The 24,675-nt window shown below is 52.0% G+C and overlaps 1 protein-coding gene across 3 annotated transcripts in view; it reads right to left on the reverse strand.

Moving 5' to 3' along the window:
* The window catches only part of GNG7 (G protein subunit gamma 7), a 49,834-nt gene that overhangs the window by 7,651 nt on the left and 17,508 nt on the right, over positions 1 to 24,675 (reverse strand). For 2 of the 3 annotated variants that reach the window (XR_010349904.1, XM_064396231.1), the window contains exon 3: positions 17,536 to 17,603. The exons of the other annotated variant lie outside the window; for it this stretch is intronic. The gene's annotated coding sequence lies outside the window, so the exon portion shown is untranslated. The remainder of the gene's footprint in view (positions 1 to 17,535; positions 17,604 to 24,675) is intronic. 3 annotated transcript variants of the gene reach the window in all.

Genomic DNA, 24,675 nt, shown 5'->3' on the forward strand with positions numbered 1-24,675 from the left:
CTCAGGATCCCCTTTCCAGGGGGTTCTGTGAAAAGCTCTGCTGAGAGAGCGGAAAAATCCGCCCGGTGCTGTGGGAGGGGAGCTGTGCCCCAGGACAGCCCCGGGGGGGCTCGGGGGTCCTGGACCCCTCGGGACCAGCCCTGGGGGCTTTGGTGTCCCTGGCACCCGGGCAGGTGACACCTGCATGTGGGTCATGTCCAACCTGCACAGGGGGGTGCGTCCATGGGACCACATCCGACCTTCTTGTGGGATTTGTGTCCAACCTGCCCATGGGATCTGTGTCCAACCTTCCCATGGGATCTGTGTCCAACCTTCCCATGGGATTTGTGTCCAAACTGCCCACGGGATTTGTGTCCAACCTTCCCACGGGATTTGTGTCCAACATTCCCACATGTCCAACCTGCCCATGGGATTTGTGTCCAACCTTCCCATGGGATCTGTGTCCAACCTGCCCTTGGGATTTGTGTCCAACCTTCCTATGGGATTTGTGTCCAACATTCCCACATGTCCAACCTGCCCATGGGATTTAGGTCCCACCTTCCCATAGGATTTGTGTCCAACCTGCCCATGGGATTTAGGTTCAACCTTCCCACATGTCCAACCTTCCCATGGGATTTGTGTCCAACCTTCCCACGGGATCTGTGTCCAACCTGCCCATGGGATTTGTGTCCAACCTTCCCATGGGATTTGTGTCCAACCTTCCCATGGGATTTGTGTCCAACCTTCCCACATGTCCCACCTGCCCATGGGATTTCTGTCCCACCTGCCCATGGGATTTCTGTCCCACCTGCCCAAGGGGCCATGTCCCTGCACCCCCACAATGCCCTGACAGGACCTGAACCCCATTCCTCGCTTTCACAGCAGGAACTGAAGGATTTTTTCCAGCAGACCCAAACAATCCCCCCTGTCCCGGGGGGACACACCACACCAAATCCCTTGGCCAGACACCACCCGCAGCCTGTTCCCCTGGTGACAGCCCTGTGGAGGTGTCACAGCCGCCACCTCCCGCCCCTGGGGTGACTCAACCCCTGACTGCTCCTTCCCAGGGCACAGGGGGCAGCTCCCACCCCCCACCAGAGCCGGAGACGATTCCAGGAGGAGAAGGAGCCAAAGCAAACACGGCCTCGGATCCCGCCGGCGCTCGGGGCCCCGCCAGCCGCCCACTGCAGCCCTTCCATGGCTTAATTAGAGGCTCCTCCAACCTTCTCCCCGGGCCTGGCAGCTTCAAAGCCGGCGGGACTGGGGTGGGAGCGCCCGTCCCATCCCAAATCCGCGCTGTCTCGCCTATGTTTAGACATTTCGGGAGTTTATTCCAGACCACAAGGGCGCTCTCAGGGATTATTTTGCTTGGCAGCCGCGCCCCGGCGTGTTCCCAGCTCCTCAATCCCCGAGCAGCACTGGGAACGGTGCAGCCCCGGCGTGTTCCTGCTCCTCAGTCCCTGAGCAGCACTGGGAACGGTGCAGCCCCGGCGTGTTCCCAGCTCCTCAATCCCCGAGCAGCACTGGGAACGGTGCAGCCCCAGCGTGTTCCTGCTCCTCAATCCCCGAGCAGCACTGGGAACGGTGCAGCCCCAGCGTGTTCCTGCTCCTCAATCCCCGAGCAGCACTGGGAACGGTGCAGCCCCAGCGTGTTCCCAGCTCCTCAATCCCTGAGCAGCACTGGGAACGGTGCAGCCCCAGCGTGTTCCCAAATCCTCAATCCCCGAGCAGCACTGGGAACGGTGCAGCCCTGGTGTGTTCCTGCTCCTCAATCCCCGAGCAGCACTGGGAACGGTGCAGCCCTGGTGTGTTCCCAGCTCCTCAATCCCTGAGCAGCACTGGGAACGGTGCAGCCCTGGTGTGTTCCCAGCTCCTCAATCCCTGAGCAGCACTGGGAACGGTGCAGCCCTGGTGTGTTCCCAGCTCCTCAATCCCTGAGCAGCACTGGGAACGGTGCAGCCCCACGTTCCTGCTCCCCGCGGGAGGATTCCCTGAATTAGCGCGGCTGCTTGGGAATCTCCGCCTCTCCCGTCCTGGAAGTTAAGTCAAGGCAGCACTGGGAAGCTGCCAGGGTGAAATCAGGTCTGGTTCTGTGGAAAACGGGAGGAGGAAGGAGTCTGTTCCCTGGGGAAGGAGCTCCTCCAGAACAGCGCAGCTGCAGCTCCCCAGCTGCATCCCAGTGAATCCCAGTTCCCCTCTCCCAGCAGGGCCTTTTTCCCCTCCCAAGAGCAGAGAGAAGCAGCAGCCGGTGTTGCTGTGATCTGAATCCCTCCCATTCCCGGGCTCTGCACTGGGATTAGGAGCAGGGAAAAGGTCTGTGCCAAAGTCCAGCTCCTCCTAAAGCCGTGCCATGACCCGAGAGCCCTTCCTGCTGCAGACACTGCCAGCACAGCTCACCTGGACAAGAGTTAGCAGGCAGCTGGGGGGAAAAATGCAAGGAATTTGTGTTTCCAAGTGTTTGCAGCAGCACAGGATCACCTGCCTGTACTTTCTCAGCTTCCTGTTTACGGAGCTGATGAATCAGCCCAGGGAGAGTTCAGAGAACTTCTGGGAGCTGTTCCCACCCCCATCCCTGTCCCTGCAGCATCCTGAGATCCACAGCAGGGCAGTGCTGGATCCACAGCAATGGATCCACAGCCAGGACAGTGCTGGATCCACAGCAATGGATCCACAGCCAGGACAGTGCTGGATCCACAGCAATGGATCCACAGCAGGGCAGTGCTGGATCCACAGCAATGGATCCACAGCCTGAGCACTGCTGGATCCACAGCAATGGATCCACAGCCTGAGCACTGCTGGATCCACAGCAATGGATCCACAGCCAGGACAGTGCTGGATCCACAGCCAGGACAGTGCTGGATCCACAGCCTGGGCACTGCTGGATCCACAGCAATGGATCCACAGCCAGGGCACTGCTGGATCCACAGCAATGGATCCACAGCCAGGACAGTGCTGGATCCACAGCCAGGACAGTGCTGGATCCACAGCCTGGGCACTGCTGGATCCACAGCCAGGACAGTGCTGGATCCACAGCAATGGATCCACAGCCAGGGCACTGCTGGATCCACAGCAATGGATCCACAGCCTGGGCACTGCTGGATCCACAGCAATGGATCCACAGCCTGGGCACTGCTGGATCCACAGCAATGGATCCACAGCCAGGGCACTGCTGGATCCACAGCAATGGATCCACAGCCAGGACAGTGCTGGATCCACAGCCAGGACAGTGCTGGATCCACAGCCTGGGCACTGCTGGATCCACAGCCAGGACAGTGCTGGATCCACAGCAATGGATCCACAGCCAGGGCACTGCTGGATCCACAGCCAGGACAGTGCTGGATCCACAGCCTGGGCACTGCTGGATCCACAGCAGTGCCCTGGTGTGGATCCAGCAGTGCCCTGGTTTGGATCCAGCACTGCCCTGGTTTGGATCCAGCAGTGCCCAGGCTGTGGATCCAGCACTGTCCTGGTTTGGATCCAGCACTGTCCTGGTTTGGATCCAGCAATGCCCTGGTTTGGATCCAGCTCCACGGTCCCTGTGCCCATTTTTTAAGGAAATCAGTGATTGGGAAAGGCCTGGGCTGTGACGTCTGCAGCCAGGCCTGGGCAGGAAGCACAGGACAGTGGGGACACCCAGGTCTGCTGCACATCCTCTGAAGAAACGACCCCACAGAGCCAGAACTCCTTCTGCCAGGGGGCAAACCTCTGGAGCTCGGCCTGGTCCCACCTGCTGCTGCTGCTGGAGCGGGGCCAGCGCTGACTCTTCCCTTCCCTTCCCTGGCTCCGTGACTCAGCACCGGGCTCTGCTCTGCTGAGTCACCCCGGCCCTCCTCAGCACAAACAAATCCTCCTGAATTCTCAGCTGCGCTTCCCGGCCGATCCCGGCAGCGGCGTCTGGGACAAGGGGATTTTCGGGAATGGCTCTGGTGGCGCTGCTCCTCACAGGGAGCCGGGAGCTCTCCCAGCAGGGATGGAGTCACCGCAGCTCCCGGGCTGCCCTCCCTGCTCCTCCCAGCCCAGGAACACTGACAGAAAGGTTTCCCAGCAGCACCAAAACCACGGGAAATCGATAGGAATTCAGGCAGGGAGGGATCATCGGCCCGAGGGCAAGGACACAGCTGGGAGGGAGGTTGGGAAATCCGGGATCCCAAAGTGCAGGTGAGAGGTTGGGAATGATGCAAACACAGCTCAGGAGGGTCTGGCTGGGGCACAAACCCCCCTAAAAGTGGCATTTACCCTGCCTGTTTTAGGGAAAGCACTGGGGTCAGGATAAACCCTGGAATGATGAGGATTTGGTGTTTTAAGCCCGTCTGGATATCCCGGATTAAAGCAGGATGCTCAGAGCCACGTCCTCAGCAGCTCGGCCTGACTCAGGAGCAGCCCCAAACCTCCCCAGGGTTCCATCCCCGAATTCCCAGGCTCACGCCGTCACACACCCCGTGGTCGGTGCTCACGCTGCCCCAAAGGCGGCGGGTGCCGCCTCCCGGTGTCCCGCACAGCCCCGACGTCACGGCGGCACCGAGTGACGCCGGAGCGGCCCCTCCGCGCCCCGCTTTGTTCCCGAGCGCCCCCCGGGTTGCCAAAGTCCCGATTTGGGCTGTTTTGCCGAGAAAAAGCAGCGCAAAGCCGCGCAGCTCCTGAGTCAGCCGCGGCGGGTGACAGAGCGGTGACAGAGCGGTGACAGAGCGGTGACAGCAGCGCTGGCTCTGCCGAGCCGTGACTCAGCAGCGGCTCCGTGCTGGAGGAGACGCCTCCTCCTCTCCCATCACGGATCTGGGCTGGCTCCGAGCAGCCTCTGCCCTTTCATCCATTTATTTTTTCATTTATCCCTGGATTTATTCCCGGCGGGATGGAGGCGCGCATCCCCCAGCCCCATCCCTGCCTTTTCCCGGGGCTCACCCAAACCCTTCCCCGCCTTTCCCAACCGAAACGCGGCCCCGGGAAGGCGGTCACGAGGGTGAAACCGGCCGGGAAGCCGGGCCTGTCCCGGCCTGGCCCTGGCACGGCTCCCGGCCCGCGGTGCCACCTGCCCGCTGACGGCAGCGCGCAAAAATGCGCTGATTGCGGGAATTCCTGCCGTTCCTCTCATAGCTGCGCGCTGCCACTCCTGCAGCACCCCGCGGCTCAGGGGCACTACCCTTCCAGGACCCCATTTACATCTCAGGACATTCTCTACCCTTCCAGAACCCTATAAACCTCTCAGGGCCGCATTTACCCTTCCAGGACCCCATTTACATCTCAAGACCCTCTCTATCCTTCCAGGACCCTATAAACCCCTCAGTGCCATATTTACCCTTCCAGGACCCATTTACCTCTCAGGACCGCATTTACCCTTCCAGGACCCTATAAACCTCTCAGGACCCTCTCTGCCCTTCCAGGACCCCATAAACCCCTCAGGACTCCATTTACCCTTCCAGGACCCATTTACCTCTCAGGACTGCATTTATCCTTCTAGGACCCTATTTACCTCTAAGGACCCTCTCTATCCTTCCAGGACCCCATAAATCCTTCAAGGCCACGTTTACCCTTCCAGGACCCATTTACCTCTCAGGACCCTCTCTATCCTTCCAGGACCCCATAAACCCCTCGGGACTGCATTTACCCTTCCAGGACCAAAGTTTTGCTGCTTTTCTCTTCCTTCCCGCCCCCTCCCCACCCCAAAAGTGCGGGATTGGTTCTCATGGATGTGCCCGCTGGGGATGGGATTTGGGATGGAGGATGCACCCCCGGAACTCAGCCTTAATCAAATCGTGCTTTTAATTAATTAAAGAGCAGCCTCACATCCATTACACGGAGCTGCAAAAAACCCCAAACCCACCAGGACTGGGAATTCAGGGATGGAGCAGCCCGAGGGTCTCCAAACCCTCTGTGTTTTGGGATTCAGGGATGGAGCAGCCTGAGGGTTTTGGGATCGGGGATGGAGCAGCCCGGGGGTTTTGGGATCGGGGATGGAGCAGCCCGGGTGTTTTGGGATTCAAGGATGGAGCAGCACGAGGGTTTTGGGATCAGGGACGGAGCAGCCCGGCTGTTTTGGGATCAGGGATGGAGCAGCCCGGCTGTTTTGGGATCGGGGATGGAGCAGCCCGGGTGTTTTAGGATTGGGGATGGAGCAGCCCGGCTGTTTTGGGATTCAGGGATGGAGCAGCCCGGGTGTTTTGGGATTGGGGATGGAGCAGCCTGAGGGTTTTGGGATTGGGGATGGAGCAGCCCGGGTGTTTTGGGATCGGGGATGGAGCAGCCCGGGTGTTTTGGGATTCAGGGATGGAGCAGCCCGGCTGTTTTAGGATTCAGGGATGGAGCAGCCCGGGTGTTTTGGGATCAGGGATGGAGAAGCCCGGGTGTTTTGGGATTCAGGGATGGAGCAGCCTGAGGGTTTTGGGATCGGGGATGGAGCAGCCCGGGTGTTTTGGGATTCAAGGATGGAGCAGCACGAGGGTTTTGGGATCAGGGACGGAGCAGCCCGGCTGTTTTGGGATCAGGGATGGAGCAGCCCGGCTGTTTTGGGATCGGGGATGGAGCAGCCCGGGTGTTTTGGGATCGGGGATGGAGCAGCCCGGGTGTTTTGGGATCGGGGATGGAGCAGCCCGGGTGTTTTGGGATTCAGGGATGGAGCAGCCCGGGTGTTTTGGGATCGGGGATGGAGCAGCCCGAGGGTTTTGGGATCGGGGATGGAGCAGCCCGGGTGTTTTGGGATCGGGGATGGAGCAGCCCGGGTGTTTTGGGATCGGGGATGGAGCAGCCCGGGTGTTTTGGGATCGGGGATGGAGCAGCCCGGCTGTTTTGGGATTCAGGGATGGAGCAGCCCGGCTGTTTTGGGGTCGGGGATGGAGCAGCCCGGGTGTTTTGGGATTCAGGGATGGAGCAGCCCGGCTGTTTTGGGATCGGGGATGGAGCAGCCCGGCTGTTTTGGGATCGGGGATGGAGCAGCCCGGGTGTTTTGGGATCGGGGATGGAGCAGCCCGGGTGTTTTGGGATCGGGGATGGAGCAGCCCGGCTGTTTTGGGATCGGGGCCAGGAGCCACCGGCACCTCCGCGGAGCGAGCCCGGAGCCAGGAAAAGCGGGGGGAGGCGGGCGGGGGAGCCGGGATCGCCACCCCAGAGCCGGTTCCTGCTTTTCGGGATGACCTCATGGCTTTTGGGAACAGAGCGCGGCTGTTGGGGCCGCGGCGCTCGCTCCTTGTCTGGGCAAGAACAAAGCCGGCTCCATTTTCCCTTCACACTTCCTGCAGCAGCAGCTCCGCGCCTCAATGAGCCATTGAATTTTTCCCTGACTGCAGCAAGTTTTTATTCCCTTTTTTTTGCCTTTTTTTCCCTCCCTTCACCTCCTTTCAGACCTTAAGATTTCTGTGGCGTGGGACCAGGAGCCGTCGCAGGGTGGGAAAACTCCCTGAAAACTTCCTAAAAACTCCCTAAAACTCCTGGGCTCTCTCAGGAATGGATTTTAGGCCATCCCATGTCCCACCAACAGCAAGCACGGACCCTTTGGAGCTGCTCCATCCCATTCAGACCTTAAAATCCAGGGAAACCTGAAGCATCCCCAAGGAATTCATCCCTTTTTTCCCGGGAAGACTGAAGCCCCCAGGAATTCACCCTTTTTTCCTTTCCTCCTGCTCCAGGGAGCTCAGGCCTGGCTGGAATCTCCTTCTCCCCGATTTCCCAGGAGCAGCCCCATAATTAACAGCCCTTTGCTAATGAAGCCTCAGAACCCCAAGGGAGAATCTTTTCCCTAAGGCAGGAATTCACCTGGAGCGGGAGAACTCAGCCCTGGTGGGAAGCAAAACCCCAAAACCTGAACCCCACAACTTTGGGATGGACACCCAGCTCCAGCTCCGGGCTGGAATGGGAACATGGAGCCACTCTGGGATCCCCATTCCCTACAAAAGGGCCCTGCTGGAATTTGGGATTTGGGCTCATTTCTGTTCTGGAATGGGGACATGGAGCCACTTTGGGACCCCCATTCCCTACAAAAGGGCCCTCATGGGGGATTGAGGCTCATTCCCATTCTGGAATGGGGACACAGCTGCTCCAGGATCCCCATTCCCTACAAAAGGGCCTTGCTGGAATTTGGGCTCATTCCCATTCTGGAATGGGGACACAGAGCTGCTCTGGGATCCCCATTCCCTAAAAAAGGGTCCTGCTGGGGGATTGGGGCTCATCCCATTCTGGAATGGGGACACAGCTGCTCCAGGATCCCCATTCCCTAAAAAAGGGTCCTGCTGGGGGATTGGGGCTCATCCCATTCTGGAATGGGGACATGGAGCCACTCTGGGACCCCCATTCCCTGCAAAAGGGCCGTTCTGGAATCAGGGATTTGGGCTCATCCCATTCTGGAATGGGGACACAGCTGCTCCAGGACCCCCATTCCCTGCAAAAGGGCCCAGCTGGAATTTGGGATCTGGGCTCATTCCATTCTGGAATGGGGACACGGAGCTGTTCCAGGATCCCCATTCCCCACAAAAGGGCCTTGCTGGAATAGGGGATTTGGGCTCATCCCATTCTGGAATGGGGACACAGAGCTGCTCCGGGACCCCCATTCCCCACAAAAGGACCCTGCTGGAATTTGGGCTCATTCCCATTCTGGAATGGGGACACAGCTGCTCCAGGACCCCCATTCCCTAAAAAAGGACCCTGCTGGCATCGGGGCCCGGCTCGTTCCCGGCCCTTTCCCGTTCCCTGGCCACGTGAGTGACCTTTGGGGCACGGCCATCACATGAGTGACCCCCTGCTCTTTCCTCCCCCACCCATCCCGTGACTTTCCCTCCCCAGCTTTGTTTTGATTCCTGCCGGAGCTCCAGAGGGTGACAGCGATGACAAAGCCACCCTAAATCATCCCTGCACCCCACAGGCCTCATCCCAAGGCGGGATGACCCCATGGGTTGGATCCTGATGATTCCTCTGCACTTGTTTCAGCACAAGGAGCCCAGCAGCGCCGTGTGACCGCGGCCGTTTTCCCGCAAAACCGCGGCTTTTTGGGAAAAGGCCGATGACTGCAGCGTCATGTGAGGGTGTGCAGCTCCCTGCCGGGGCTGGATCTGCCACGGGAGGAAGCTGAAGGTTCTTTTTTCTCTGGTCACACTGGGCTGGCAGAGCTCCAGGGCTGAGCTCAGGGCTGGGGCTCTGCCAGCGGCCGGCCAGGCTAAAAAAGGGAATTTTCCCCACTGTGTGCAAGGGCTGGGGAGGGAGGCACGTGAGGGGGCTGCCTCGGGGTCACGGGCAGCTTTGGGCTGGCTGGGGGTTAAATTTAGAAAATTATCTGCTGCAGGTTGGGGAAAAACAGGGATAGGGAAAGAGGTAAAATTGCTGGAGGAGAGAGCTGATTGCAGCTCCCAGGAGCTGGCAGGGAGGTGCCAGGAAACTGGGAATGGCTTCCAAACTGGAAATTTGGGGAGATTTGGGTGGCATTTGGGAGGGAATTCCTGCCTGAGAGGGTGGGGAGGGGCTGGGGTGGGATTCCTGGAGAAGCTGCAGCCTCTGCTGGGGGCTGATGGTGGAACAAGTGCAGAGGAATCATCGGGATCCAACCCATGGGATGGATCATCCCGCTGGGGATGAGGCCTGTGGGGTGCAGGGATGATTTCGGGTGGCTTTGTCACCGCTGTCACCCTCCGGAGCTCCAGCAGGAATCAAAACAAACTGGGGAGGGAAAGTCACAGGACTGCGGGGATGGGTGGGGGAGGAAAAGCAGCAGCTGGGCCCTGGATCCATGGAAATGTCCAGCATGGAGCAACCTGGGACGGTGAAAAGTGTCCCCTGCTCGTGGCACGATGATCTCAGCTTGGAATCCCCAGCTGCAAACCCCAGTTTGCATCCCTAATTGGATTAAAACAAATAAAAATGGATAAACAACGTTTCTGTGCTGCTGGGAAAAGCTGTGCTGGCACTTCGGCACCACCTCGGAGTGGCCAGACTGGGATAAACTGGGATAAACTGGGATAAACTGGGATAAGGATGAAGGAGAGGCTCACCTGAGCTGGCCAGACCTGGCCCTGTGCAATCCCTGCCTAATTAGCACCTTCATTTAGCAGGTGAAATCAGGAGCTGGGTGCCAAACACTGAGGTGACACAGCTGATCCTGTTCTCCTCCTCCTCACCCATCCCAACTGCTTTTAATCCAGTTATTTTTGCTTGTGAACTGTTAATTTCCATGTATTTTTATCTCAAATTTCACTATTTTAAAGTCAACACCCACCCACCCAATCTGCTGCAAAACCATCTGCATTTAAGAGCTGAATTTAAAACTCCAGGTCAAAAAAATCCAACCCCTCCAACCACCTAAATTCAGGTTTTATGTGCCCAAAATTCACTTTTGAGCACTTGCCTCCAGTCCCTCAGTTGAGATTAATTAGAGCTGCTCCTACCTGGAGTCTCCCAGGGCTAAAAATAGAGGGAAGAGAGGCAGGATTTAGCATGCTGTGAAAAAAAAATTGGGAATTTGGAATTCCAGTTTGGGAATTCAGCTGCTACTAGGGCTAAAAAAAGGCAGCAGCAGGAGGAGTGAAGTCCTTGGCAGCGAGTGCTCCTCCTCCTCCCGCTCCACCTTCTCCTCCTCCTCCTCCTCTTCCCAAGCCTTCCCTGGCACATGAGTCACATCCACACTCAGCCCAGTTTTCCTCTCGGGGTGTGAAAAGAGCAGGAAAATCTGCTTTAATCCCAAGCAGAGCCCGTGGCAGGTGCCCACAACCCCAAATCCCAAATCCCAAAAGTCACCGTGGGGGGATGCAGGGTGGGATGAAATAAGGACAAAATTCGGGGAGGGAAAGAGAGTTAGATGCGGATTTTTGGTTAAAAATGGGAATTTTTGGTTAAAAATGGGATTTTTGGAGGGGCTGTGGGCACGTGGCACAGCTCTGGTGCCACGTGAGGAAACGGCAGGCTGGGATTGCAGGAGCAGCAGAGGGATCAGGGCTGCAGGAGAGCTGGTGTGTGATACTGGATAATAGTGACACTGGAAAATTGGATAATGCTGATATTGGAAAATTGGATAATGCTGATGTTTGATAATTGGATAATGCTGATGTTTGATAACTGCATGATCCCAGTGTTTGATATTGAATAATATTGATATTGGGTAATTGGATAATGCTGATATTGGATAATTGGATAATGCTGATATTGGATAATTGGATAATGATTATATTTGATAACTGGATAATGCTGATGTTTGATAATTGGATAATGATTATATTTGATAACTGGATAACGCTGATGTTTGATAACTGCATAATCCCAGTGTTTGATATTGGATAATATTGATATTGGATAATTGGATAATGCTGATGTGTTTGATAACTGCATAATCCCAGTGTTTGATATTGGTTAATATTGATATTTGATTATTGGATAATGCTGATATTGGATAATTGGATAATGCTGATATTGGAAAATTAGAAAATGCTGATGTTTGATAACTGCATGATCCCAGTGTTTGATATTGAATAATATTGATATTGGATAATTTGGATAATGCTGATATTGGATAATTGGATAATGATTCTATTTGATAATTGGATAATGCTGATGTTTGATAACTGCATAATCCTGGTGTTTGACACTGGATAATATTGATATTGGATAATTGGATCATGTTTATATTTGATAATTGGATAATGCTGATTTTTGATTATTGGATAATGTTTATATTTGAGAATTGGATAATATTGATATTTGATAATTGGATATTGATATTTCATAATGCTGATATTTGATAACTGCATAATCCTGGTGTTTGATATTGGATAATATTGACATTGGATAATTGGATAGTGCTGATATTTGATAACTGGGTAATATTGATTTTTGATTATTGGATAATGTTTATATTCGACAATTGGATAATGCTGATGTTTGATAACTGGATAATGTTGATATTTGATAATTTGACAATGTTTATATTTGAGAATTGGATAATGCTAGTGTTTGATAGCTGCATAATCCTGATGTTTGATAATTGTATAATGCTGGTATTTGATAATTGGAAAATGCTGATATTTGATAATTGGATAAAGCTGATGTTTGACAACTGGATAATGCTGATATTCGATAATGGGATAATATTGATATTTGATAATGGGATGACATTAATATTTGATAATGCTGATGTTTGATAATTGGATAATGCTGATATTTGATAACTGGATAATGTTGGTATTTGATAACTGCATAATGCTTATATTTGATAACTGGATAATGCTGATATTTGATAATTTGATAATATTGATATTTGATAATTGGAGGATATTAATATTTTATAATGCTGATATTTGATAATTGGATAAAGCTGATGTTTGATAACTGGGGATGACATTAATATTTGATAATGCTGATGTTTGATAATTGGATAATACTGATGTTTGATAACTGGATAATGCTGATATTTGATAATTGGATAAAGCTGATGTTTGATAACTGGATAATGCTGATATTTGATAACTGGATGATATTAATTTTTTATAATGCTGATATTTGATAATTGGATAATGTTGATATTTGATAATTGGATAATACTGATATTTGATAATTGGATAAAGCTGATGTTTGATAACTGGATAATACTGATATTTGATAATTGGATAATGTTGATATTTGATAACTGGATAATGCTGATATTTGACACCTGGATGATATGAATATTTGCTAATGCTGCTATTTGATGATTTGCCCACCAGTCCTGCCTCAGGACAGGAGGCTCCTGGCACATCCTGCACATCTGTCACTCCCCTGTCACCTGCAGCCCAAAGCTCCTCCACCTTCCCAAATCCCAGCTGGCCTTGGACACCCCCAGGGATGCAGGGGCAGCCCCAGCTGCTCTGGGAATCTCCCAAATCCTGAAATTGGGGCTGGGAACCGCGGCCGGAGCCGTTCCCAGCCCGTGATGCCTTTCCCAGATGTGCACCCGGATCAAAACATCCCAAGCCCTTTTCCCAGGGGCTGGGATCCCCCTCTGTGGGAAAACTGAGCTCAAATTCCCCCAAAACCTGGGCAAACAAAGAGGTGTCAACTCTCTGAGGGAGGAAAATCAACATGCAGGAGAGAAGGAGCAAAGGATCAGCAATTCCAGCTTGTTCCCTGTGTTTGGAAATCGAGGATAAAGCCTGAGGCTTTCCCACCCTCAAAAAAAAAAAAAAAAGTTTAAACCAATTAAAAATCAGGTTTTAAGTTTCAGGTTTCAGTTTTAAGTTGAAAACACCAGTTTAAAAATCAGTTTTCTGCTGGTGCAGGAGCTGAGGAGGAAGGAACAGGTTTCTTACAAACCACGGATGTTTCACTGCTGCCCAAAATCCCTTCTCAGTTCCTTGGGTTTTCCCTGAAATCTTGGGGTTTTCACCCAAATCCTTCAGCAGTGATTTCACCTCCAAGAGCTGCAATTTCCTGAGCTTTTCCCAGCTTTTCTATGGGTTCAGCAGCTCTTCCAGGTAGTGTTTGACATTTCCCCCAGAAAGGTTCAGCTGAGCCATCCCAAAATGAGCATTTTCTGCTTTGCCAGCTCTGAACTTCTCAGAATTCTGACAAACCACCCAAACCCTGAGCTCAGAGAACACGTGACCCTGCCTTGCTGGGAAACAACCCCCAAAACAATCCCAAAATCCAGGGGGTTGGCCTTTTTATGGATGGGGATGTTTCGTGTGGGTTTTTTTTTTTTTTATGGATGGGGAAGTTTTGTGTGGATTTATGAGGATTTGCTCCTCGGTTTGGGGTGCAGACAAGGCAAACCCTGCCAAGCTCAGCCCTGCAGGTGGAATGGGATCTCTGGGGGTGTTTATTGGGATGATCCTGGTGTTTCTGGGGATGATCCTGGTGTTTCTGGGGATGATCCTGGTGTTTCTGGGGATGATCCTGGTGTTTCTGCAGCATTCCCAGGGAAAGCTCGGGTGACTCAGGCTGGAAAGGGCAAACCCCGATGATCCCTTTGTGCTGCCCACCCCTCCCTAAACCACCCCCCTACAAACTCCAGGGCTTTTCTCAGCTCCTGCAGCAGCAGCAAAGGGATTTTTCGGGGTTGGAGAAGCCGTGTGGGGGCTGTGGGGTGAAGGTTTCTGGGCGTGCAGGTGCAGTGTGGGAGGGCAGGAAGGACAAACCCCAAAGTGAGTCAGCAGCGCTCCGGCTGCTTCCTTATCTCACAGATATCTGAGCAGAAAGGGCACAGCAGCAGCTGAGCTGAGCTGGAGAAGGGCTCCACAGCTGCTGGGAACTGCAGGCAGGCCTTGGGGTTGGCATTTTCCTGAGAGAGCACACGAGGGGAATTGGGGGTGCAGCTGCAATCAAAGGTGGTGCCGTGAGCCTGGATGGGAATGGGGGCTGCAGCTCACCCAAAAACTGAATTTCCAGCAGGAAAACATGGAATTACAGCTCCCAGGGTGGGAAGGGAGGGTTACACCCTGCAAAAGATGGAATTACAGCCCCCACGGTGGGAAATGAGGGTCCCACTCTGTTCAAAGTCTCCCTCCTGGCTTTCCTTGGGGGAACTCCTCTTCTTCATATTCCCTCCCAAAAATGGGGTAAACACCTCTCTTTCTCCTCATTCCCTCCCAAAAATGGGGCAAACACTTCTCTTTCTCCTCATTCCCCCCAAAAAATGGGGGAAGCAGCTCTCCCTTTCCATGTTCTCTCCCAAAAATTGGGCAAACACCTCTCCTTCTCTTCATTCTCTCCCAAAAATGGGGGAAGCAGCTCCTATCATTCACATTCCCCCCAAAAATGGGGCAAACACCTCTCCTTCTCCTCATTCCCTCCCAAAAATGAGGGAAACACTTCTCTTTCTCCTCATTGCCCCCCAAAAATGGGGTAAACACCTCTCTCCTTTCCTCATTCTCTCCCAAAAATTGGGCAAGCACCTCTCCTTCTCCTCATTTCCCCTCAAAAATGGGGCAAGCACCTCTCCCCCTCCTCATTCTCTCCCAAAAATGAGGGAAGCAGCTCCTATCATTCACATTCCCTTCAAAAATTGGGCAAACACCTCTCCTTCTCCTCATTCCTTCCCAAAAATGGGGCAAACACCTCTCCTTCTCCTCATTTTCTCCCAAAAAATTGGACAAACACCTCTCCCTCTCCTCATTCCTTCCCAAAAATGGGGCAAGCACCTCTCCTTCTCCTCATCCCCCCCAAAACAAGAGTGAACATCCCAACCTTTCCCTTCCCTTTAATCCTGAAAGGATTAACTGTGCTCCTAAATAAACAACACTCAGGAAAACAGGAGGGATGATGCAATTTAAAAAAAGAAAAACAACACAACAGATTTTTTTTTTTTTTTGCCTTTTTTTAGGCAAGGACTGGAAGAGCAGAGCTGGCACTGACAGAAACAAAGAAACCAGAGCAAACTCCTCACCCCAGCCAGCACCACCCAGGGCAGGGATGTCTGAACCAAGTGAATTCCCAGAAAATCACGTGGATTCGGGAGCAGGAGCTTTTCCAATGTTTTCCTGGCAGGGCCAAGAGCCAATTCCCAACTCCTGGAGCAGCTCAGGAGCTGCCACTCAGCCCTGAGCTCTGAGGGGCTGCAGCAGCTCCAGGCTGGGGTGGGACAGACTTTAAAGAGAGATTTTTAGCATTTTAAATTTTAAATCAAATTTAAATTTTAACGAAAATTTTAGAAATTTTCTTTTTACAGATTTTAAGGGATGGATTTTTAGGGACAGAAACAGGCTGGAAGGAGAATTCCTGGGAAATTCAGGATGATGGAACAAGCAGAGCAGCACAAACAACTCCGCAGTCACGGGGCTTGAAAGGCTCTTTGAATTTGTGTGTGCAGAAAGGACAGAGTGCAAATGGCACAGGCAGCTCTGGATCATCCCTGATGATCCATCCCCACCTCCTCCAGCCCAGCAATGAGTCAGGCAGGCCCTGGGAGGGCAACACCTCCGTGCAAGGCTGGGTCACTGCACCCTCCAGAGCTTCCCCTCCCCACTCACGGCTGATTTCTGCAGCCCAGAGAGCAAAAAACGCCATCAATTCTGTGCAATCTTCATAAAAAATAGTTATAAAATAGATTTAACAGCACCCAGCAGCAGCTGTAACAGCACAGGAGCTTAAAAAGTTTTTTATCTGCCCAATTTTCTCTCCTCCCTGCACATCTGGGCAGCTGTTGAGGCCAAAACTGAGGCTGTGCTGATCAGGGGAAGAAGAAAAGAATTAGAAAAACAAAAATCCCACCTCCAGCTGGAAGGCACCCAAAAGCCTGGCTGCAGTTTGGGTCTGAAACAGCACCTTATTTAGACAATCTGAGGAATGCTGGGGAGGCTGCTCCGGCTGGGAATTTGCATAATGGGTGTCTGTCCGTGCTTACCTAAGAGCACAGGAATCCTGTCTGTCTGTCTGTCAGTCCAGACTGCGGGGCTGGAGCCAGGGAATCTCCCAGGCAGGAAGAACGCGGGCAGCAGGGCAGCTGCTGCCATCTGCTGATGGCAGCCGGGATTTGGCAGCAATTTGGATTTTTGGGGCATTTTTTGGGTTGGGGTTGTGGTGCAGAGCTCGGCTTGGGGTGAAAAGTGGGGGAAAATTCATCCTCATCCTCATCCTTGTCCTCATCCTCATCCTCACCCTCATCCTCATCCTTGTCCTCATCCTCACCCTCATCTTCATCCTCATCCTCACCCTCATCTTCATCCTCCTCCTGGGAAAGCCCCAGTGCTCCTGGTGGCCCTGCAGCCTCACCCCGCTCTGCTGGTGGCTCCAGTTTTAATTAAAGCATTGGGAGCGCTTTGATTAAGGAATCTCTGTGTAAATTATGATATTAAACATAAATAATAAATAAATAATAATGAAAAATTAATAATGAAAGGAAAGTCCCAACTGCGGCCCAAGCGCGCCCTCTGCCGGCCGCAGCGGGAACTGCAGGCAGGGAAATCCTGGGAGATTTTTCCTCCCCAAAAATTGGGATTTTTAGGGATTTTTTAACCAAAATGCACAAAATCAGCCCATTTCTATTTCCCAAAGCCTGGCTGAGACACGCGGGGAACGCAGAGCTCTGGAGCCACCTGGATCTCAGCTCTTCGGGTGAGCCAGGAGCAGCAACCGCTCATCATCATCATCATCATCATCATCATCATCATCATCCTCCTCCTCCTCATCACCCCAAAGTCCTCCTGTTCCAAAGCCCCTGTGGGGAGCTCAAACCCCTCCCAAATCCAGGGAGGGCTCAGCCTCCTGCCCCTTGAATTCCCAAGGTTATTCCAAGAGGATGCAGCCCTGGGACAGCACGGCCACAATTCCCAGCTCTGGGTTTGTCACCTCCAAACAACCCCAAAAACCCCAAAAAAACCCCAAACAAGCCAAAAAAAAACCCCAAACAAGCCCAAAAAAGCCCTTCACAGAGCTTCCCATGGAACAGCAGCTCCCACACAGCTCCAGGTCCCCTCTGGAATGCAAAGATTTCCCTCCCTAATTAATTAATGAATTAATTAATTGCTGGCACATAACGAGGCCCCATAAGCAGCACCCACAGTCAGCACTTCAGGATCCAAACCCATCCCAAACCCCTCATCCAGGTCGTTTTCCAGATCAAATGGAGCAATTAAGGGGAGATTAATTAATACAGAGACAAATGCCGAGGTCTCTGCTCACCTTCCCACTGCAGAGCAGCCTCGTTCTCGTGGGGATTCCTGGAATTTTTCTGGATTCCTCGACTGCTCCTGCCAGGAAAAACGGGGATTCAGATCCAGCAGCACGAGCAGATGGAGCTGTGTTATTGATGGAGTTATAATTTGGGATATTTGCTCCATCGTGGCATTAATCAGTGCTGGTCAGGGACGTCCCTGGGTTGATCAATATCCAATTAGTCACTGGAAAATCAGGGCTGATTTATTGATCAATAAGCAGAATAATGACAGGGAAGCTGTGGGATTCTCCTTTGTGTTTTTTATAAATCACAGCCACAGGCTGGGTGAGGGCTCAGGGAAATATTTGGGTTTAAATTGCATTTTTTTGGGGGGGAAGCAGGGAGGGAGAGGGGTTTGTGTCATTTTGGGGAGGGAAAGTGAAGAAGAGGAGTTTGCATCGTTTTTGAGGGGAGTGAGGAGTTGGAAAGGGGCTTGCTGCCTCATTTTTTGGAGGGAATGTTAGGAATAAGAAATGTTTCCCCATTTTAGGGGGCAATGAGGAGAGGGAGGAGTGTTTGAAACGTTTTTTGGGGGGGAAAAGAGGAAGAATTGCCTCAATTTTAAAGGAGAATATGAAGAAGAGGAGGAATTTCCCCCATTTTTGAGAGGGAAGGATGGGAGGCAGAGGTGTTTCCTCAATTTTTTGGGGGGAATATGAAGAAGAGGAGGAGTTTGCCCCATTTCACAGAACATGAAGAGGAATTTGCATCTTTTTTTGGGGGGGAATATGAAGGAGGAATTTCCCCCATTTTAGAGGAGAATGTGAAGGAGTTTCCCCCATGTTTTTGGGGGGAATATGAAGAAGAGGAGGAGTTTGCCCCATTTCACAGAATGTGAAGAAGAGGAATTTGCATCTTTTTTTTTTTTGGGGGGGGGAATATAAAGAAGAGGAGTTTCCCCCCATTTTTTGGGGGAATATGAAGAAGAGGAGGAGTTTCCCCCCAATTTTGGGGGAATATGAAGAAGAGGAGGAGTTTGCCCCCAATTTTTGGGGGATTATGAAGAAGAGGAGGAGTCTGCCTCATTTCACAGAATATGAAGAAGAGGAATTTGCATCATTTTTTTTTTGGGGGGGGAATATAAAGAAGAGGAGTTTCCCCCCCATTTTTTGGGGGAATATGAAGAAGAGGAGGAGTTTCCCCTCAATTTTTGGGGGAATGTGAAGAAGAGGAGGAGTTTGCCCCCAATTTTTTGGGGGAATATGAAGTAGAGGAGGAGTTTGCCCCATTTCACAGAACATGAAGAGGATTTTGCATCATTTTTTTTGGGGAGGGGATTATGCAAAAGGAAGCAGCACTTCCATCCTTGCAGGGACAGTCACAGAGCATCTGAGCACAGCAAAGCTCAGCCTGTGCAGGTTGAATTTCCAAGCCTGGCAGGCTGAATTTCCAAGAAAAGCTCAGTCCCAGGCTGCAGGAAGGAGCTGCCCTCGGGAGAGCTCCCAAACCCCCCCGAGGAGCCCTCGTGCCTCACGTCCCCTTCCCAGTAAAACATTGCTCAACCCAGCAAGGGATGGATTCCAAGAATCCATCGGAGCTGAAATCCAGCCCTGCTTGTTTTCCCTGCTGCTGGTTGAACACAAACAGGTTTGTTTTTTTGGGTTTTTTTCTTGTTTTGTTTTGGTTTTTCGGAAGGAGTCAAACCCACGTCAGTGATTCTGGGCTGGGGTTCAGGCCAGGGCTCCTTTCACCTCCTCCTTCTGCAGATTGCAGTGGATTCAGGGATGAGGAACGGCCAAACAAAGCAGTTTCAAGTTGTTTTGTTTGGGATTTTTTTTTTTTGAACAGGGATTTTTGCAGATTTCACATTCCAGGGCCAGCTCTCTGTGGAAATAGGAAGGTGAAGGCAGGGAAAAAATGCTGAATTTGGGGCACAAACACCTCAAACAGCTCCAGGCTCAGAACTGGCCTTGCAATGGGCAATCCCTGAGGATCACAGAATCCTGGAATGGTCTGGGCTGGAAGCAGCTCCAATCCCACCAGTTCCACCCTTCCCCTGCCCCAGCTTGCTCCAAGCCTCTGGAATTGGGCACTTCCAGCCATTCCCACTGCCCCATCCAGGAATCCCTGGATTCTGGGGAGGCTTTAGCTGGATTTGGGATGAGGGATGGAAAAAAGCACCTGGACCGTCAGGATCTGCTGCTGGAGCAGTGCTGATCCCCCCAGAATCCTGCAATTGGCCCAAAAGGACTGAAATTCCAGGGAATTCAGCAACCCAGAGCAGCTGATAAACAAAGAGGGCCACGAGCAGGATGTGGGGCTGCCAGAAGGCAGCAGCACCTCCAGGCTCCACGGGCAGGGAAGGAATTTTGGGAAAGGAGCCAACCTTCAGCTGCCACCCTGACTTCAGAGGGATTTTCCAAACCAAACCATTCCATGGAGGTGAAGCTGCTGCTGGAATCAGCTCCACACAAACCACCCCAAACACAAGCACCCCCAAACCCATCCCAAACCATCCCAAACCCTTTCCAAACCCATCCCAAACCACCCCAAACCCATCCCAAACCATCCCAAACCCATCCTAAACCACCCCAAACCCATCCCAAACCCTTTCCAAACCCATTCCAAACCCAAGCACTCCCAAACCCATCCCAAACCACCTCCAAATCCATTCTAAACCACCCCAAACCCTTTCCAAATCCATTCCAAACCACCCCAAACCCACTCCAAACCACCCCCAAACCCAAGCACCCCCAAACCCATTCCAAACCACCCCTACACCCATTCCAAACCCATTCCAAACCCATTCCAAACCCATTCCAAACCCATTCCAAATCACCCCAAACCCATTCCAAATCCACTCCAAACCACCCCAAACCCAAGCACCCCCAAACCCATCCCAAACCACCCCAAACCCACTCCAAATCACCCCAAACCCACTCCAAACCACCCCAAACCTGCTCCAAACCCATTGCAAACCACCCCAAACCCAAGCACCCCCAAACCCATTCCAAACCACCCCTACACCCATTCCAAACCCATTCCAAACCTACTCCAAACCACCCCAAACCCAAGCACCCCCAAACCCATTCCAAACCACCCCAAGCCCCCCAGCCAGGCTGTTTTCCCAGGTGAAATGAACACATTAATGGCAGATGAATCAATAATGCCTGTGTCCAGGCTTCCCTGCCTGTATCCAGGTTTCCCTGCCTGTATCCAGGTTTCCCAGGCTCTCTCCAGGTTTCCCAGGCTCTCTCCAGGTTTCCCAGGCTCTATCCAGGTTTCCCTGCCTGTATCCAGGTTTCCCAGGCTCTATCCAGATTTCCCTGCCTGTATCCAGGTTTCCCTGCCTGTATCCAGGTTTTCCTGGTTCTCTCCAGGTTTCCCTGCCTGTATCCAGGTTTCCCTGCCTGTATCCAGGTTTTCCTGGTTCTCTCCAGGTTTCCCTGTCTGTATCCAGGTTTCCCTGTCTGTATCCAGGTTTCCCTGCCTGTATCCAGATTTCCCTGCCTGTATCCAGGTTTCCCTGCCTGTATCCAGGTTTCCCTGCCTGTATCCAGGTTTCCCTGCCTGTATCCAGGTTTCCCTGCCTGTATCCAGGTTTCCCTGCCCTGCCTTCCTCCCCTCCCTGACCCTGCCAAGCAGAACCATCCCTTTCAGAGATGCCTCTCTTGGGAGCGGGTGTGGGCAGCAGGAAGGGGAATTCCTTCCCAAATTCCCTGGAAGCACCAACAGTTGGGAATGTGAAGCATCCTGGAGGGCCAGAGCCAGGAAGGAAAGGGGATCCTGCAGCCCAGCCCACCAGAATTCCCCCCTGGAGCCAGGAATGCCGGGGGAAGGAACAGGAGCCTTTCCAGGAGGAGCTGCCAGCCCAGCAGCAGGAGTTGTGTGCTGCAGGAATTCCGTGCTGCTGGAATTCTGTTCTGCAGGAATTCCATGCTGCAGGAATTCTGTGCCCCTGGAATTCTGTGCCCCTGGAATTCCCTGCTGCAGGAGTTCTGTGCTGCAGGAGTTCTCTGCCCCTGGAATTCCGTGCTGCAGGAATTCCGTGCCCCTGGAATTGTGTGCTGCAGGAATTGTGTGCTCCAGAAGTTCTTTGCCCCTGAAATTCTGTGCTGCAGGAATTCCATGCTGCAGGAGTTCTGTGCTGTAGGAATTCTGTGCCCCTGGAATTCTGTGCTGCTGGAATTCTGTGTCCCTAGAATTCTGTGCCCCTGGAATTCCCTGCTGCAGGAGTTCTGTGCTGCAGGAATTCCTTGCTGCTGGAATTCTGTGTCCCTGGAATTCTGTTCTGCAGGAATTCCATGCTGCAGGAATTCTGTGCCCCTGGAATTCTGTGCCCCTGGAATTCTGTGCCCCTGGAATTCTGTTCTGCAGGAATTCCGTGCTGCAGGAATTCCGTGCTGCAGGAGTTCTGTGTCCCTGGAATTCTGTTCTGCAGGAATTCCATGCTGCAGGAATTCTGTTCTGCAGGAATTCCGTGCTGCAGGAGTTCTGTGTCCCTGGAATTCTGTGTCCCTGGAATTCTGTTCTGCAGGAATTCCATGCTGCAGAAATTCCGTCCTGCAGGAGTTCTGTGCTGCAGGAGTTCTGTGTCCCTGGAGTTCTGTTCTGCAGGAATTCCGTGCTGCAGGAATTCTGTTCTGCAGGAATTCCGTGCTGCAGGAATTCTCCAGCCCTTCCCTGGCCTGGCTCCACCCCTGGCTGTCTCTCTGGATGCTCAGCTCACTCCCAGCATTAAATCCCCTCCACAGGTTCAGTTCTGCCCCTCTCTGCTCCATGAACATCCCCAGATCCAGGTCCAGAGCCAGACTTGTCACATCCCTAAAAATATCCCCCTATAAATAGCAAATTCTCCAACAATGGCACCAGGGCAACCACCCCAAAACATCCAGGGCAGAGCTTCCAGCGTGAACTTTTCCCTGGGAGCTCCTCCAAGGGATGAGCAGATCCTTCTTTCCCCGTGCCCTTTTCCAGCTGGGTTTTTTGGGGTTTTTTTGGGAACAGCTGCTGCAGCCAGCACTCATTTGCTGTTGGAAGCTCACTGGGAAGTCTGTGCTGGCAATGGGATCTGGAATATTTTTTTTTGAAGTCCTAAAAAGGGGAAGAATTGGAGGAGAGGGGAGCAAAAAGGGTCTGCAGGATTCACAGCCCCAGGGACCTGAGCTCAGGAAATTGAGCACGGGACCTCAGTGGCCACACTTGGCATTTTAAAATCTTTCCAAAAGCAAATCCTGCCCCTGGGAGGCTCGGGAATTTTGGGATTTTTGAGCAGAGCACCCCATTTCACACAGCTGTGCACAGGTGGATCTGTGGGGGAGGAAAGGTGGAATTCCAGACCAGGGGAAATAAACCAGATTAATGCAGAAGTGGAGTTAAAATGTGGAACCCCTCGAGGATCCAAGGAAAAGGAGCTGCACATTTCCCCACCTGGGATATTCCAAGGGATTTTTCCAACCCCCTCAGGCATTCCTGCCCAGGAATTGCTTTTCCTCTGAGAAAAAGAGGGGAAAAATTTAAAATAAACCCTGCAGACAGCAGCAGGAGCTCATTCCTCACAGGAATCCATTCCTCAGGAAATGCTTGGGGATTCTGCTCGGCAGAATCTCCTCAAACCCCTCCAGAGCTTCAGGGATCCTCAGGACAAGGGGCCATGGAAACAACAGGGCTCATTTCAGAGCTATTTTTAAAAAGAGTTTTTGCTTCTGGGATGCCAATTTCCAGGAGTTGTTTGGAAAATGAGATTTTAAAATGTCCCCACGCTAACGGAACAAACTGTGCTGGAGCAGCAGCTCCCCCTGCTCGGGGTCCTCCAGGGATGCCTTTGACTTTCCAGCTTCCTTTCATCCCAAAAAAAAATAAAATCACCTTTTCCTCCTTTTAGAGGGCAAAATAGCAACAACAAAAAATGAAATTTGTATTTAAATCGTCCAGTTTTAGCAAATGCTGCAGCTGCTCCAACCAGATCAAAGCAGGGACAATCCCCTTCCCTGCTCCTGAGCTTTAATGGAATTATTGAATTATTTCAGCCCAAAGCCTCTGCCAGGATCCAAAGGGGATCTCTTCTGTCACTGACAACATCCCAAAACCAGCAGGGTTTTTAAAATCCACACCAACAACATCCCAAAAATGGCAGGAATTTAAAAATCCACACCAACAGCATCCCAAAAATGGCAGGAATTTAAAAATCCACACAAACAGCATCCCAAAAATGGCAGGGATTTTAAAATCCACACCAACAACATCCCAAAAACAGCAGGAATTTTAAAATCCACACCAACAACATCCTAAAAAATACAGGAATTTTAAAATCCACACCAAGAGCATCCCAAAAACAGCAGGAATTTTAAAATGCACACCAACAACTGCGTGGAGGGGGAAGAGGAGGTGGAAGAGGATCCAGGCGAGGGGAATTCCTGCACTGGAGATACCAGAGGGGATGCTGAGGTTTGGGATTCCTGCAGGGCTGGAAAAGCCAGCAGGAATTTGCTTTGCAGGGTCCTCAGAGCAGCTGAAGGCTCCAGAGTTATTCCATAGGTTGCTCCAACAATTTGGGAATTTCTCCAGTGAAATATGAAGCATGAAGTTGTTTAAAATCCCTAAAAACAGCCCACAAAAAGAATCCTGATAAACCAAATAACCAAACACCCCCCAGGGTGGGAATATTCCCCTTTTTGCTCCCAGCTGGGAAAAGTTCACCACAGAAAACAGGGAAAGGAGGAAAATATCCAGAGGAAGGATCTGGAAGCAAGGTTGGGGTTTAAATGTGGCTGTTTCACCTCAGAGCAGCTTCTGAGGTTGTTTCAATGTGGTTTGTGTTACACAAGTGCCCTCAATCTTCCAGGATCTGCAATTTTATACAGGCAATTAGTGGAAAAATTAAATGTCTTAATGACCCCTGGGAAATGGGATCCACCTGTGATTCCTGAGCCAGGGCAGCTCCATTTCTGCAGGATAAAAATCCCAAAAAAAGGGGATTTGTGTCATTTCAGGAATGGGGGGAGAACTGAGAGCATGAAAAGCTGCTCCTAAAAATCAGAGCGGTGTGAGAGTCCTAATTGGCACCACAAAGATTAAAAAAGGGCAAAAAAATCAGGAGCAGGAGGCTGGAAAAGAGCTCTGGGCTGTGCCTGGTCCCCACCTTGTCCCCACCTCCAGGGATGGGG

The sequence above is a fragment of the Passer domesticus genome, chromosome 21, assembly GCF_036417665.1.
Source record: "Passer domesticus isolate bPasDom1 chromosome 21, bPasDom1.hap1, whole genome shotgun sequence".
Taxonomy (NCBI): domain Eukaryota; kingdom Metazoa; phylum Chordata; class Aves; order Passeriformes; family Passeridae; genus Passer; species Passer domesticus.